The sequence below is a fragment of the Colobus angolensis genome, unplaced genomic scaffold (assembly GCF_000951035.1).
Source record: "Colobus angolensis palliatus isolate OR3802 unplaced genomic scaffold, Cang.pa_1.0 Scaffold378, whole genome shotgun sequence".
Lineage (NCBI taxonomy): Eukaryota > Metazoa > Chordata > Mammalia > Primates > Cercopithecidae > Colobus > Colobus angolensis.
Genome location: NW_012117132.1, coordinates 1,311,301 through 1,326,804, shown reverse-complemented (window position 1 = coordinate 1,326,804; position 15,504 = coordinate 1,311,301). Strand labels below are relative to the sequence as shown.

At 46.0% G+C, this 15,504-nt stretch overlaps 1 long non-coding RNA gene across 1 annotated transcript; it reads left to right on the top strand.

The window, feature by feature from the left end:
• Window positions 1-2,629: 2,629 nt before the first annotated feature.
• LOC105520309 lies at window positions 2,630-15,282 on the top strand. Its single transcript, XR_001003109.1, has 2 exons — window positions 2,630-4,059; window positions 13,972-15,282. It is a non-coding gene; the product is annotated as an uncharacterized LOC105520309 (long non-coding RNA).
• Window positions 15,283-15,504: the final 222 nt, after the last annotated feature.

Here is a 15,504-nt window from a genome sequence, read left to right as displayed (position 1 = left end):
GTCTCCACATCCACCAAATTTAGAAACCAAAGCTGATAACTAAGCCATTTATCAGAGACTCAGTGGACCCAAGTGAGGAAGGGTCACTGGAGACGATCTTGTTGTGTGTGTGTGTGTGTGTGTGTGTGTGTGTGTGTGTGTTTGTTTTGAGACGGAGTCTTGCTCTGTCGCCCAGACTGGAGTGCAGTGGCAAGATCTTGGCTCACTGCAAGCTCCGCCTCCTGGGCTCATGCCATTCTCCTGCCTCAGCCGCCCGAGTAGCTGGGACTACAGGCGCCCGCCACCGCGCCCGGCTAATTTTTTGTATTTTTAGTAGAGACAGGGTTTCACTGTATTAGCCAGGATGGTTTCCATCTCCTGACCTCGTGATCCGCCCTCCTCGGCCTCCTAAAGTGCCTGAGCTACCGCGCCCGGCCATTCCCCTCCCTTTTCTGATAGGCTCACTGAACTATTGACGAGCAAAAAGTAAACTTCCCTTGTGTGTGAGCTATTAATACATTTTGAGTCTATTTGTTAGCGCAATGCGCTTGCCCTAACTACTATACTATCCCTGGGCCTCCTATGATGAGATTGGTAAGAGCCACAAACCTGCATCTGGGACACAGGAGAAGGTAGGAGAGGGGCAAATAATCTGATTGGCAAAGGTTCTGTTTATAGGTGACTTTTTAGGATTGTGGAGTTAGGCAAAGCTGGGATCACTCACACAGCCTGATAGGGGATTTTCCTATGTGAGTGGGCTGACCTGGTGGTCCTGGTTACACTGCCTACCTGCTTTCTGGTGTCTCTACTAGGAGTAAAGTGCAACCCTCCTCCTGTGCCTTCTCTTTCTCCTCCAGGACCCCACACCTCCAGACCCTGCTGTGGGAAGGAAGGCCACCCATTTCTAGTCCCAGCTCCTCCTCTAACTATCTGTGTGATCTTAAACAAGGCCTTTCCCCTCTCTGGCCTCACTATCCGCCTCTGAACAGTGGGACTGGGACTGCTGACCTTCTGGCCCTTTTCTGCTCTATGAGTTTGTGAACTTGTGACTTAGGGAGACAAGAGTCCTCCGAAACGGAAGGAGAGCATGTTTCACTCTGTCCAGCAGAGGGCAGAAGCTACCCACAAATCATCAGCAGGGCAAAGCCAGGGCTGTGTGGGAGCTAGGCGCAAGTTCTGCCTCCAGAAGCCTTCAGTGACAGCCTCTGAGCCAGAGGGTTCCAAGCAGAAGAGGTCCTCCAGGCCCCTCTCAGCTCTTACTTATGGCATCCCAGATGCTGTATTCCTCTTCAGCAAAGAGAAGGTGGGTCAGCCACTAAATGGTGCTCGGACCTTGCAGTTTGGTGGGAAGGAGGAAGCTTATTTAAGCAAGAAAGATGAGACAGGCAAAAACCGACGCATAAGCCAAAAGCCTCTCCAAAGTGAAGTGTTACTCCAGGCTGACAAGTCTCCAGCAGGGTGGACTTCAGACTCCCTGTTAGGAACTGAATTGTGTCCCCCCAAAAGAGAAAGTCACCCCAGAGGAGGACCTAATTCAGGAAAGGTCATTGCAGATGCATTTAATTAAATGAAGATGAGCTCTTGCTGGAGTAGGGTGGCCTCTGAACCCAGGAGGACAAGCTACTTGTAAGAAGAGGGAAATCTGGACACACAGAGCAGAGACTGCCGTGTGAAGACGGAGGCAGAGATTGGAGAGATGCTGCCACACACCACAAATGCCTGGGGCTCCCAGATACTACACGGAGGCTCCCCCAGTGGCTTCAGCAGGAGCATGGCTCAGCCAACACTTTGATCTTGGCCTTCCAGCCTCCAGACCGTGAGTCAGTGAGTTTCTGTGGTTTAGGCCCCCCAGTTGTGGTTCTTTCTTACGGCAGCCCCAAGAAACCAATATACTACCCCGTCCACTTTCCACGGCAGAGGTTGGGCATCGCTGAATCCCACCTCCGCAGCAGGTTTTGCTTGGACTGCACAGTATTTATTGATGCTGCTGTTAGTTTTAATTTCGAATGTGTGTGCCTGTAGCTGAAGCACTCCTCCTGATGACTCACCTGGGTCCTGCAGCATCTGAGATGTGGTTCCTGCTCCACACTTTCTGGGGGAGCAGAGGAACTCCTCAGCCTCCTCTCAAACTTCTCTCAGGTTGTGCTGCTCACTCCCTCCCCAGGCTTCCGGTCCACATGGGCAGCTCTGACCCAGAGAAGATTCTTTGTCTTAGACAGACATCTGCCTCCCTCTAACTTCGGTTCACCAGTACTTGCTCTGCACTCCGGGGCCATACACAACCCCTCTGCTCCCTCTGCCCTTAGCCATTGGCTCCTAGGAGACACTTGCTTGTCCGGCCATCGCTTTAAACTGTCTAGTTCCAGCTCCCTCAGAACTTCCTCAGTAATGCAGTTTCCTGATGGTCATACTGCCTGGATAAGCTCCAGTCTGTTCAATTCCCTCTGTGGTTCAGGAACCAGGACTAAACAGGAGTCACCTGATGCACATTCTAACCAGCATCAAGAGGGCTGAAGCATCGCCTCCTGCGTTCCAAACTCAATATCTCAATTTTAATCCTCACTTGTCAAGGGAGGGGCTTGGTGGGAGGTGACTGGATCATGGGGGCGGTTTGCCTCATGCTGTTCTCATGATAGTGAGTGAGTTCTCACGAGATCTGATGGTTTTATAAGGGACTCTTCCCCCTTTGTGCGCCCTCTCTCTTTCCTGCTTCCTTGTGAAGAAGGTTCTTGCTTCTCCTTCTGCTTCTGCCAAAGTATGACCTTATGACTGTAAGTTTCCCGAGGCCTCCCCAGTCATGTGGAACTGTGAGTCAATGAAACCTCTTTCTTTTATAAATGGCCCAGTCTCAGGTATTTCTTTATAGCAGTGTGAAAATGGACTAACACGGATATTTGGCAGGCATCCAATAGTCTTCGATAAACACAACTGCCATCTAGTAGCCAGAACAGCTTTATCAGGCCCCACTGTCTTTGCAATGAAGAGCAGTTCCTTTCCTCATCCCTTATAGGCCAAACACCCAGTATCCTGGGACAGTGGCCCCATGTGCCCAGCTTTGAGGATGAGCTCATGCCTGGCTGCTCTGGGTGGAGAGAGGGAAGAGCTGAATCAACATCCATATATATAAATCTCCTTTTGTGCATTTAGAATCATGTCCTTAGAGTAAATTCCAATCAGTGGCATTGCTGAAGCAAATTGTATCAAAAATGCAACAAAGACCCATTTTTCCAAATTGTTTTCTAACGAGGAAGTAATATTGTTTGCCTTTTGGTACTGTTCTTTAGAAAATGATGCATGAGAGTTTTACATTTCATATAGTGTGTTCTATTTATTTTGTATTTTGTAATTTGTGTAATTTTTAAGCACTCTTCTTCCCATACTAGAGGCTCTGCTCTATTTAGTTCTGTTTGTCCTAGTTTTCCTAAAATTCCCTTTTCCACTGGTGTGTGGTGCAAGATGAGGCACATTTTCCATGGATGGTGCACAGAGGGAGGAGCCTTTTGATCACAACCAGGTCACCCCACTTCTAAGCCACTGCATCTCCAGCCCCACAAGACTATGGAGAGAGAGCACAGAGTGGTGGAGAGTGAGCCGTGCTGGGACCGTTGTTTCCGTAACCTCGTTTTCTGTGTCCAGCTGACACACCTTCAAAGCGGCGTCAGGTCCTAAACTGTAGCTTGCTACATGCCTGTTTGCCAGCAACCAAGGTGAAAGTGCATTTAGACAGTGTTTCTGTGCAAGAGTCTCTTCCCAGCTTTTGTCTGGAAATGCATGTTTCTCCGAACTCTGAGTCCTAAGAAAAATCATTTGAGACATCAAGAAAATGGGGGAAGTGCTAACATTGTGTGGGAATTCAAGCTTAACAATAAACACCAAAACATTTTTGGTAAAAATGAATCCACTGACATCAGGGAGGAGCAAGAGAACAGAACGCTGATAGTGGGTCAGAGGCTAAGGCCAACATTTCTGGGAACCACTCTCGGAAGGGCACAGATGAGGCGCTTTCAGCCTCTCATCAGCCAGCCTGGCCTGTAGCTGCTGAGTGTTATGAGTGTGTTCCTGGCATGACTACTTCTAACAGTGAGTTTTCTGGCAAATCAAATAAATACTAATAAGTCTGTATGTACATTATACTTTATACAAATCCTAGGAGTGATGTTCCAGAAATAACAAGTTTTGAAGGCAAAATAAGTCCTTAAATTGGCAGCTTTGACACATAATTCCATGTAGTAATCTTGCTAGAAGATCCCAATGTTGTTATTCTAATACAATCTGATAATGTTCACTGGCATTTTCCACTGTTGGCGTCTTTACTATAGCCTACAGTTGTTTGTTTGTTTGAGACGGAGTCTTGCTGTGTTGCCTGGGCTGGAGTGCAGTGGCATGATCTTGGTTCACTGCAACCTCCCCCTCCCAGGTTCAAGCAGGTTCTCCTGCCTCAGTCTCCCTAGAAGCTGGGATTACAGGCGTGTGCTACCACGCACAGCTAATTTTTGTATTTTTGGTAGAGACGTGGTTTCATCATGTTGGCCAGACTGGTCTTGAACTCCTGACCTCAGGTGATACGCCTGCCTTGGCCTCCCATAGTGCTGGGATTACAGGTGTGAGCCACGATTCCCAGCCGCCTACAGTCCTTTGTAAAGCAGACAGAATAGTTTCATCTTTTAAAGAAATGAACATATATGAGGCAACCTGTACCTAATTTAGGATTTCAGAAATTCCCCAGACTGCTTATACATTTTAATTTCTCATTCCTGATTCCCAAAGATTAAACTCTGTCAGGAATTTGGAAACACTGAATCACAGGCCAAAATAGGACCATGTCTCCATTCATTCATTCGTTCAACAATTATTTATTGAGCACTTGCTATTTTTCAGGCACTGTGCCACATTTTGAGAGTAGAGTAGTGAGTAAGACAAAGTCATCACCTTTAGGGAGTTTATATTTTAGAGGAAAGAAAGACAAATAAAAGTGTTTAGGCTGGGCATGGTGGCTCCCACCTGTAACCCCAGCACTTTGGGAGATCAAGGCAGGTGGATTGCCTGAGCTCAGGAGTTCAAGACCAGCCTAGACAACAACCCCATCTCTACCAAAAATATAAAAAATTAACTGGGTGTGGTGGCACGTGCCTGTGGTCTCAGTTACTTGGGAAGCTGAGATGGGAGGATCTCTTGAGCCTGGGAGGCAGAGGTTGCAGTGAGCCAAGGTCGTGCCACTGGACTTCAACCTGAGTGACAGACCCCATTTCAAAAACAACCCTGGGCCACGTGCGGTGACTCATGCCTGTAATCCCAGCACTTTGAGAGGCCGAGGCGGGCAGATCACGAGGTCAGGAGATCAAGACCATCCTGGCTAACATGGTGAAACCCCGTCTCTACTAAAAATACAAAAAAATTAGCCAGGCATGGTAGCGGGCACCTATAGTCCCGGCTACTCGGGAGGCTGAGGCTGGAGAATTGCTTGAACCCAGGAGGCGGAAGTTGCAGAGAGCCGAGATTGCACCACTGCACTCCAGCCTGGGCAACAGAGTGAGACTCCATCTCAAAAAAAAAAAAAAAAAAAACCCAAAACTGTTTAATACAAAGTACTGTCAAGTGGTGATGAGCACTGTGGAAATGTGAAGTAATGTTTGAGTGCAGCAAGTGAAGCAGTGCTGTTTTGTACATGATTGTCATGAGGACCCCTCAGAAGAGCAGAGAGCTGAATGCAGTGAGAATAGAACCTTACTGAGGCCTGGGCAAGGCTCTTCCAGACAGCGAAATGCCCTAAGGCAGGACTGTGTTTGGCATCTCCTGGAAACGGGAGAGAAGCCAGGGCCTCTGGAATGTGGTGAAGGAGAGGGAAAAGTAGGAAATGAGGCTGGAGAGAGAGGCAGGGGCCAGAATACATAGGGTTGTGTAAGTCACATTGAGTTCTTTGTATTTTCCTGTAAGTGTGGATGGGAAGCAGTTGGAGGGTTTTGAGCAGGGGTGGTATGATCTGACCTGCATTTTAGAATCATCCCGCTGGTGGAGGTGTGGAGGAAAAAAGCAGGGGGCAGACGTAGAAGCAAGGGGCAGCCACTTAGGAGGCTACAGGAGTAGCCCAGACCAGACAGGAGGGTGGCTCGGCCCTCAGAGATCTTGGTGGAGCAGATTAAAGAGTGATCAAGTTAGAGCTAACAGACTTTTTTTTTTTTTTTTTCCCCCACATACTGGGTCTCGCTTGTTGCCCAGGCTGTAGTGCAGTGGTGCAATCACGGCTCACTGCAGCCTTGACCTCCTGGATCAAGGTATCCTCCTACCTCTCAGCCTCCCAAGCAGCTGGGACTACAGGTGCACGCTACCATGCCCAGCTAAGTTTTGTATTTATAGAGACATGGGTCTCACTATGTTACCCAGGCTGGTCTTGAACTCCTGGGCTCAAGATATCTACCTGCCCTGGCCTTCCAAAGCATTGGAATTACAGGCGTGAGCCACTGTGCCAGGCCAGAGCCAACAGGACTTCCTGAGAAACTATGAGAGAGAGAGGGGTCAAGGATGACTCCCCCTGTTCAACAAAGCAACGAGGTGAATGGTGCTGCTGCTTCTTGAGATGGGGAAGACTGTAGAGGAAACAAAACAGGAATGACAAATCAGGAATTTAGCTTTGAATACATTAGGTTTGAGAGGTCTAGTCTATACCCAAACAGACCACACTGTGGCATCTGTGTAGCAGGATCTGCAGAATCCAGCAGGATGGATGCCAGTGCCAAGCTGAGTAGACAGTTGGGTCTGTGAGTCTAAAGCTCAGGGAAGACCTCAGGGTCTGGGATACAAATCTGGAGATCATCAGCCTGTCCATGAAAGCCAGGGGAATGATGGAACATACTATGAGAAAAAGAGAAGAGAGGAAAGAGAAGAGGTCCATGGAAGGAGACCTGGGAGAATCCAGTCTTCCATTAGATCAGGAAGAGGAGAATCCAGCAAAAAATGCTGAGAAGTCTCTGGAAAGGAAGTCTTCCTTCCTTCCCCTGCTCCAGGAGAGGTGCTATCCCAGAAATCAGTAAAGAAAAGTGTTTGATGGGGAGAGCGGGATCACCTTTGTCAACTGCTGCTGCGAGACTTGGGAAAATGAGGACTGGAAAGAGAGCAACAGAAACTTGAAAAGCCATTGGTTATCTTGACAAGAGTTTCTGTGGGGGTGGTGAGAATTGGAGCCTGATTGGATGGGTTCAAGAGAGAATGGGGAGTTCTAGCCAAGAAGGCTGAGAGGATGAGTCAAATTAAAAACGTTTTCTTTTTATGAGTCCTCTCATATTTACTGATATAACTGATATATTGGGTCTCCATTCTGCCACATTGCTTTATATTAATCATGTATTATATCTGCTGTGTTTCTTTCTCTATGCAATGTATTTTTTTACTTTAAAAATTGTATTTATAAAGGTTTGTAATTTTATTCCAGTGGTTATTTTATATGTACACTTTTTTTAATGCTCTTTTTAAAAAAAAATTTTTTAAGACAGGGTCTTGCTCTTTGCCCAGGCTGGAGTATAATGGTGCAATCCCAGCTCACCAAAGCCTTGGCCTCCTGGGCTCAAGAAATCCTCCCACCTCAGCCTCCCAAGTAGGTGGGACTACAGGCATGTGTCACCATACCCAGCTATATTTTTGTATTTTTTGTAGAAACAGGGTCTCCCTGTGTTGCCCAGGCTGGTCTCAATCAGCCGATCCAGGGCACAAGCGATCCTCTTACCTCAGCCTCCCTTGGCTCTTACTCTTATTTTCTTGTTTTAGTTTTTACTATCTGGTTTGTAAATACTGTAGTATTCTTCATCTCCCATACATTGCCCACACAACAATCTAGAAACATATTCTGTTTTTTTCTTTCTCTTTCCCTTGTTGTCCCATTTTGAGTTGCACTATTTCCTTATCATCTCTTATCAACTGAAGCTCGTTCTCTAGTATACAGATCAGAAAATTTTTTATTTTTTGCAAGGGGCTAGATACTAAACATGTTGTTTTGCAGGCATGCAATCTCTGCCACAGCTCTACCATTGTAAAGTATAAGCAGCCATAGACAAAACGTAAACAAATGGGTATGGCTGTCTTCCAATAAAACTTTATTTGCAAAAACAGGTGGTGGGCCAGATTTGGCCTATAGGCTAAAGCCCTATCTTAGAGTAGCAGCAGATAAGGAGACAGAAAAACTGTGCAGGAGGCGAGAGAAAACTGGCAGGAGAGCTGGGGCATATTGACAAAAGAGGAGACCTTTAAATCTTTCAGGGTTAGAAAAAATGAAATTCTTTGATATTATTCAATAGTTTACCTGCTCGGGAGAAAGAAAGGTGTCTCTTCCATCTCAGGGTTGGCTCGGCATCCATCCTGCTGGATTCTGCAGATCCTGCTGGCCAGATGCCACAGTGTGGTCAGCTGAAAGTGATTTGCTCATCCTGAAACCAGCAGGTACAGAAAGCGCTCTTTCAGCGCCATGGCAACCAGATCCTGTTTTTCTAAAAAAGGATCAGATCAACCAGTGCCTCCCTCCAGGCATTGATCCATTAATGTGCACTGAGCTCATTTCAGAGCCAGGCCTTGGGCTGAGTGCTTAGAATACAAAGATGCATAAGGCAGAGTCCCTGTTTTTAAGGAGCTCACAGACTGGAGGAGGAGGCAGACATGCACAGTAAACAGTGTAATCACAGGCTATCAAAGGAAGGAACACACAAAGAGCTGGGGAGCATCTCCTCCTCTTTGGGAGTGAGAAACTAACCTGGAGATCTAAGGTTGAGCTGAATTTTGGAGAATCCGTCAGAATTGGTCAAGAGGACAAATGGGAATGGGTCAAGGAAAATGGAGAAGCTTGACAGCTGTGGCAGCTCTGCAGAATGGCAAGTATGGCCAGAGGATGGCGTCTCCGGGGTGCCGGAGATGGCCGTGGAGAGGCACCGAGGCCAGGCCATGCTGCCTCTGCTGTCACCAAGGTCAACGATAACCTGGTGCCCAAGCCAGTGGCATTTTGCAGGCTACTTTTACTCATTCCTTCTTTTGGAAAATGCTCCCTTGACAGCCTGATGTTCATGGTATCATGATCTGCTATCTCCTGATATGTCCTCTGCACATCCAGCTGCTCTTTCTCACTCTCTTATTTGCGCTCTCACTTCCTTAAATTTTAACTTTCTCATGCTGCACTTTCTCCAGGTATATGAGAAACGTCTCCATTTTTCACTTTCGTCTCTACTGCTGTTTGTCTGTTGGCCTCAATTTCTCCTACCACAAGATGAGACCATATACGTATCTGGGAATGTGGCCTCAAGAACACCAGTGTGGCAATCCCAGTGAAAAGCTTTTTCCCAGTACTCATCTTTCCATCCTGGGGAGGGCATGGGATTGCTGCTGGTTGGTTTTGTGCCTATCCTGGGACCCATCACTATTATCAGAGTGATGGGCCAATACTATATATGGTGAGGGAAATGAGGTTCCATGAATGGCCCTGTCAGTCACAGGGATGGAAAGGCAGTTTCCTAAGACAGATGTATCAGGCAGGAGACAGGAGCTATACAATGTCAACAGGGAAAGTGTAATATAAATAATCATGAACTAATAATAGGGGGTTAGCCACTAAGGGATAAAAAGAAGTCTAAAGGTTACTGAAACAGGTGAATGGATAAACAAAATGAAATGTGATTCTGCCGTAAAATGGAATGAAATTCTGACAAATGCTCCACATGGATAAAGTTTGAAGACATTATGTGCGAAACGAAATAAGCCAGACTCAAAAGGGCAAATATTGTATGGTGCCATTTATACAACGTACCATGAATAGTCGATTCATAGGGACAGAAAGTAGAATGGAGGTTTTCAGGAGCTGGAGGAAGGGGAGAATGGGAAGTTATTGTTTAATGGGTGATAAGGTTTGGCTCTGGGTCCCCACCCAAATCTCCTCTCAAATTGTAATCCCATGTCAAGAGAGGGACCTGATGGGAGATGATTGGATCATAGAGGTGATTCTCATGATAGTGAGTGAGTTCTCATGAGATTTGATGGTTTAAAAGTGTGTGGCTCTCTTCTCTCTTTTCCTGTCTCTCCTGCCACTTTGTGAAGAGAAGATCTGCCTAACTTCCCCTTCGCCTTCCACCATGAACGTGTTTCCCGAGGCCTCCTCAGGCACGCAGAACTGTGAATCAATCAAACCTCTTTTCTTCATGAGTTACCCAGTCTCAGGTGGTATCTTTGTAGCAGTGTGAGAACAGACTATTACAATGGGTATACAGTTTCACCTTGGAATGATAGAAAAGTTTTGGAAATAGATAGTGGTAATGGCTGCAAAATACTGTGACTGTATCTAACGTCCATGAATTGTACACTTAAAAATGGTTAAAATGATAAATGTTATGTATGTTTTACCACAATAAAAAAATACAAGCCAGCCTGGCCAACATGGCGAAACCCTGTCTCTACTAAAAATACAAAAATGAGCCGGGTGTGGTGGCACACGCCTGTGATCCCAGCTACTCTGGATGCTGAAGCAGGAGAATCACTTGAACCCGAGAGGTGGAGGTTGCGGTGAGCCGAGATCGCGCCACTGCATTCCAGCCTGGGCGATAGAGTGAGATTCCGTCTCAAAAACAATAAACAAACAAAAACCAGGAATCGTGGATATAGGTGGCAGGCACTAGCTCTAGGGCTGAAGCAGAGAACCCAAGGAAGGAACCAACTTGGAAAAGGGTCTCCCCAGGGATGAGACCCAGACACCATTGGAGATGGTGTGACTAGAGCCCGCAGGATGGCAAAGAAATTTGTTGTAGTGCTTCAGGCCGGGCTGGCATGCAAGAAACCCATGCATCGGTGGGGGCGGCGGGGTGGGGGCTGACAACACTCACTGAGAAGCTGCTGTCTGAGGCGTAGGCACTCACTAGGACTTCACCCGTGGTGTGTTACTGAAACTCAGGGGAGCCAACTGCTGGAGCGTTTATGAGATACACTGGGCCACCATCTGGGGCTTCAGCAGCGTTTGGTGAAAACCTGCCTGTGGGGTTGCTGCTAAATTTGCTGGAGAGCTGACTGAGGTGCTAGCAGAACTCCTTAGGAAACTCACCAGGGATGAGCATCCCTGGATGCCCCATGCACCAGTCAAGAGCGGGAGCAAGAGGAAAGGAGGGGAGCCTCTTCTTCCCGCAGTGCCCCTCCAGAGCCCTCCAATGACAGCACTTAGTATCGTGCTAGCAGGCAAAGAAATGTTTGCAGGATTCAGCTCCAGTATCACAAAGGAGGATAACGAAGAGTGGATTTGGAATTCAGAGGCACTAAAGTGGTAACTGTCACAACCCACCCCTTTGGCTACTGAGTTTCCATATGCACCCTCCTACACATATCTGAACTTCTATACAACAATGAACAAAATATAGCTATCCTTCTTACCAGTAAAGATATTCCTACCCTTTCTCCCAAATGAAAAGATACTCAGTGCCAACAACAATTGTATCTATCTCTGGCTATATTCATTACTCGAATTTGATCGCAGTCCCTCTAAATATTCTGTTACCAAAAGACCAAATTGTAAAATTAACCTCCAACAACTTGTATATAAACTAATGAAGAAGGAGAGAGAGAGAGAAAATGGATGGCATTTTCCCATCACCCATCTATCAGCGGGAAAGAACTCTGGGGAAGCGCTCTTGAGGAAATATCTTTGGGAAGAATCCCTGATTGGCCCTACTTGGGTCATGTGTGTTGGAATCTGTGAAAGTCTGGAATTTTGCCCATCTTACAAGCTAGTAAGCCTGTTACAGTTTCATGGATGCTGGCAGATGACATGAGACTGGATCAGAGACAAAGGACTACACTACTCATGACAGAACAAGTTGCAAGAGGTTTGTGTTAGTTAGCATTGGTTTTCCATGTCCCCAAGTTCCACAGGGGTGATGTGGAGGGGCCCAGGTGGTTACTGTACACGCAGTGTGTTTGTACTGCAACTAAGGAACACTGAGCTTGGGAACATCCAATTTAACAGTAAGTAATGAGCAAGCCTGCCTCTTTGTCTGGGGCAGGCGGATATTGCTTTGTCAAGGCTGTCTACTGCAAACACAACCCTGAGAAATGTCTCAAGCAAGGAACAGTCAGGACCTTGCATTCTTGTCATCCCCAGCAAGAGCACGAAAAGGCAATCAGAGCCCGTGGCAAATTGCCTGTCACAAAAATCCACCACAAAGCCTGACGGATCCTTGGCCAAATTCACATTTTCCCATGAGTATGCTACCTCATCAGCTGCTCTGATTCGTCTGACCAACAGAGGGACCAAGTCCATTTAATTTGATTCCTATCACATTTAAAATTAAGGCTGCTATTGACAGGACTTCAAGTCATGCAGTGAGGCAAGTCTGCCATATTGATCTCACCCATGTCCCCAGGGTCCTGGGCTTAGCCGACTGTTTAGAAGTTCTGGGGGCAAGGGAGAGCAGTCATTCTTATTTCAGATAGCTAGGATAAAATCTCATATCAGTCTAGGATTCATTATGACCCACTCATGGGAGTTTAGATTCACTGATATCAATGCCAGTGACTACAGGAGGCAATGCAGGGAGCAAAGACCCTCATCCCTGATGGAAGGACGTTCATGGCCATTCTCCCTTACAAAGAGACGATCCGAAGGGGAGTAGGTCACTCTAGTTTAGGATTTGTTGTTAAATTTGATTTGAATCATCATCGCATTGGTTTGGTTAGGTAAGATATACACACACACACATATTATATATATTTTATATGCACATACAAAATAATAGATAGATAGATATCATATTGGTTCTGTTTTTTGTTTTTTTTTTTGGAGAACCCTGACTAGCCCTAGTTGCCTTTCTTTTCTTTTTCACTTTTCTTCTGAGCCCATGTTCCCCCTCCTGATATCTTACCATCCTTTCCCTGAGCTCACTTTATCCTTTTCCTTCGTAGAGGCAACCATTTCATTAAATTTTTAAGTGCCTGGCAATTGCTTGGTTACGACTAGTGTCTGCTCCATGACAGCCTCTTCTTGGTGAGTATTCCACATCTGCCACTGGTTTTTCCTATCCGTTTCCTACATTTGCAGAGATCCTGTATGTCTTCCTTTTTGATGACTCATCTTTGAACAAGTGGAGTTTTTCCTGGACCAGCTCTTTGCTGGTATCATGTGGGAGGAGTTGGGGCTGTGTTCCAAGTCAGCTGGAATTTTCCTTATAACCCAGGATTTTAGATGTGAGCTCGATCAGCCTTTACTTCTCCGCTTAAGCAGGTCTGGGCATGTTTGGCAACCTGGCCTGCATGACGGAGATTTGCATAATTTGGTGTTCATCTATTTATTCCGTTTTTGCCTGAATGATGAAGGAGGAAGTTTACGTCTTGCTCCCTGGGGACAGGCAGAGACAGTGTGTGCACTTCCATCCAACAAGGACCAGATCTGAACAGTCTGGAGAGAGGAGCTGTGGTGACAGCAGAAATATCTCTGCTTCAGGGGCCAGGTGTCCAGGTGAGATGCCACAGCGCGGCAGAGAGAACAGAGGCTTCTCTGCATGCCTGCCAGGGAATTGGCACCATGTCAACTGAAATCTTAGGTTACAGGAACAGAAACCAGCCCCGACTGACGTGTGCAAGCCTGGAACTTTCCTTTCTCCTTGCACTTCCCACATGTTCCCCACATAACCAGCAACCACAGAGCCACCCCCTGCCACCCAACGACTCCCTCCTGACCTAGAAACTTGTAAGACCCAGCTAGGAGTCTGAATGGTTGGACATCTAAAGCAAAGAATAATCTAGTTTGTAACATGGGATCAAAGGAAGAACTGAATATCCAGATTCTGTGTAAAAGAGGCCACTTTGGCAATTTCTATGCTTCTCAGGGGCTGTCCCTCAGTATAACTCTGCTGTAATTTGGATTCCCATACAGATCCAATTTCCCTGGAAAGAGAAAGTCTCATGTTTGTTAATAGTATGAGGAAAGAATTAAAATATATCAGCTGCTATGGGCGAATGTCATTTATTTTGATTTTTCTTTTGTAGAAGAAATGCTGATGCAGTGTCATACTTGTCTCTGTCCTCCTTAGAGAATGCCTGAACAGTTCCATTGACTCAAAGTGAAGATCAAAAGAACCAAATGACAGCAATAGCCAAGTGTAATCATCAGTAACCCTGTGTTCTGTCCATGGGTAAAGAACAATCATCCTCTTCATTATGGGTTTCAATTTAAAATATAATACATTTTTAGAAATGTCTATTTCCTTTTATAATCTTCTTTATATAATCTATGTTATTCTGACTCTTAGGTCTTCATTTAGCTAATGAAAAGATTTGATCTCAACTCAATGATCTAACCACCCCTGCCCCCCTCCCTCCCCATACAACCCCCAGCATGAATTCTGGGAACTCAGGTAAAACGCTTTCTGGAAACCTGCCTGTATTAGTCTGTTGTCATACTGCTAATAAACACATACCTGAAACTGAGTAATTCATAAAGGAAAGAGGCTTCCTTTATAGTTCCACATGGCTTGGGAGAGGTCTCACAATCATGGTGGAAGGCGAATGAGAAGCTAAGTCACATCTTACATGGCAACAGGGAAGAGAGAGTTTGTGTAGGGGAACACCCCTTTAAAACACCATCAGGTCTTGTGACACTCATTCACCATCACGAGATCAGCATGGGAAAGACCCACCCCCATGATTCAATTACCTCCCGCGACACATGGGATTTATAGGAGCTACAATTCACAATGAGATTTGGGTGGGGACACAGACAAACTATATCACCGCCTAAAACCAACTCAGTAGTCGAAGGAATTTGGAGGACAGACACTGGTTCTGTGTCTGGAGAAACCAGAATCTGGAGAGGATTTCATTAATTTGGCAAAAGGATTAGCAGTTGGATCTAAGTGAGAAAAGAGAATTCTTGGAGGAAGAAAAGATGTTTAGTTACACTGAGGAATTAAAACCTGAAGCAATTGCCTTTGAGATTTTTTTCAGGAAATGAGTATTGACTGCCTACTGTGTGTCAAATTATGTGTTTCATGTTAAAGACTCCAAAGTAGGTAAGACATAGGCCCAGCCTTGGGGAGTTCATTGAGCCGTAGAGAAAGTTTCAGTGTTTCAGAGGAATCATCAAGAACAGGGGATCAGCAATCTATTATATTTTAATTGCCTCTTTTCATGATTATATAAGCAATGCATGCCTGCTGAAGAGAATTTGGAAAAACAAGAAATTAAAAATCGTCTCTGATCCTGCCACCAGAAATAACCACTAGTAGCAATTGTATCACTTCTGTAGGTCTACATGGTTATCACAATCAGCTCTATCTTTGATTACATGCATCTCATGTACCAGAGATTATGCTAGACTCTCATTTAATCTGCACATCAGCCGTATGAGGTAGGGACCATCATTCTCCTCATTTTACAGATGAGGAAACAGAGGCTTGGAGGGGTTACTCTGCCCAAAGTCTCATAGCTAGTGAGTGGCAGAGATTGGACTCACTCAAGCTCTGTCTTATTCCCAAGCTCTCAACCAACCCAGTGGTGAGAAGAGCCAGCAGCAAAGCCTGT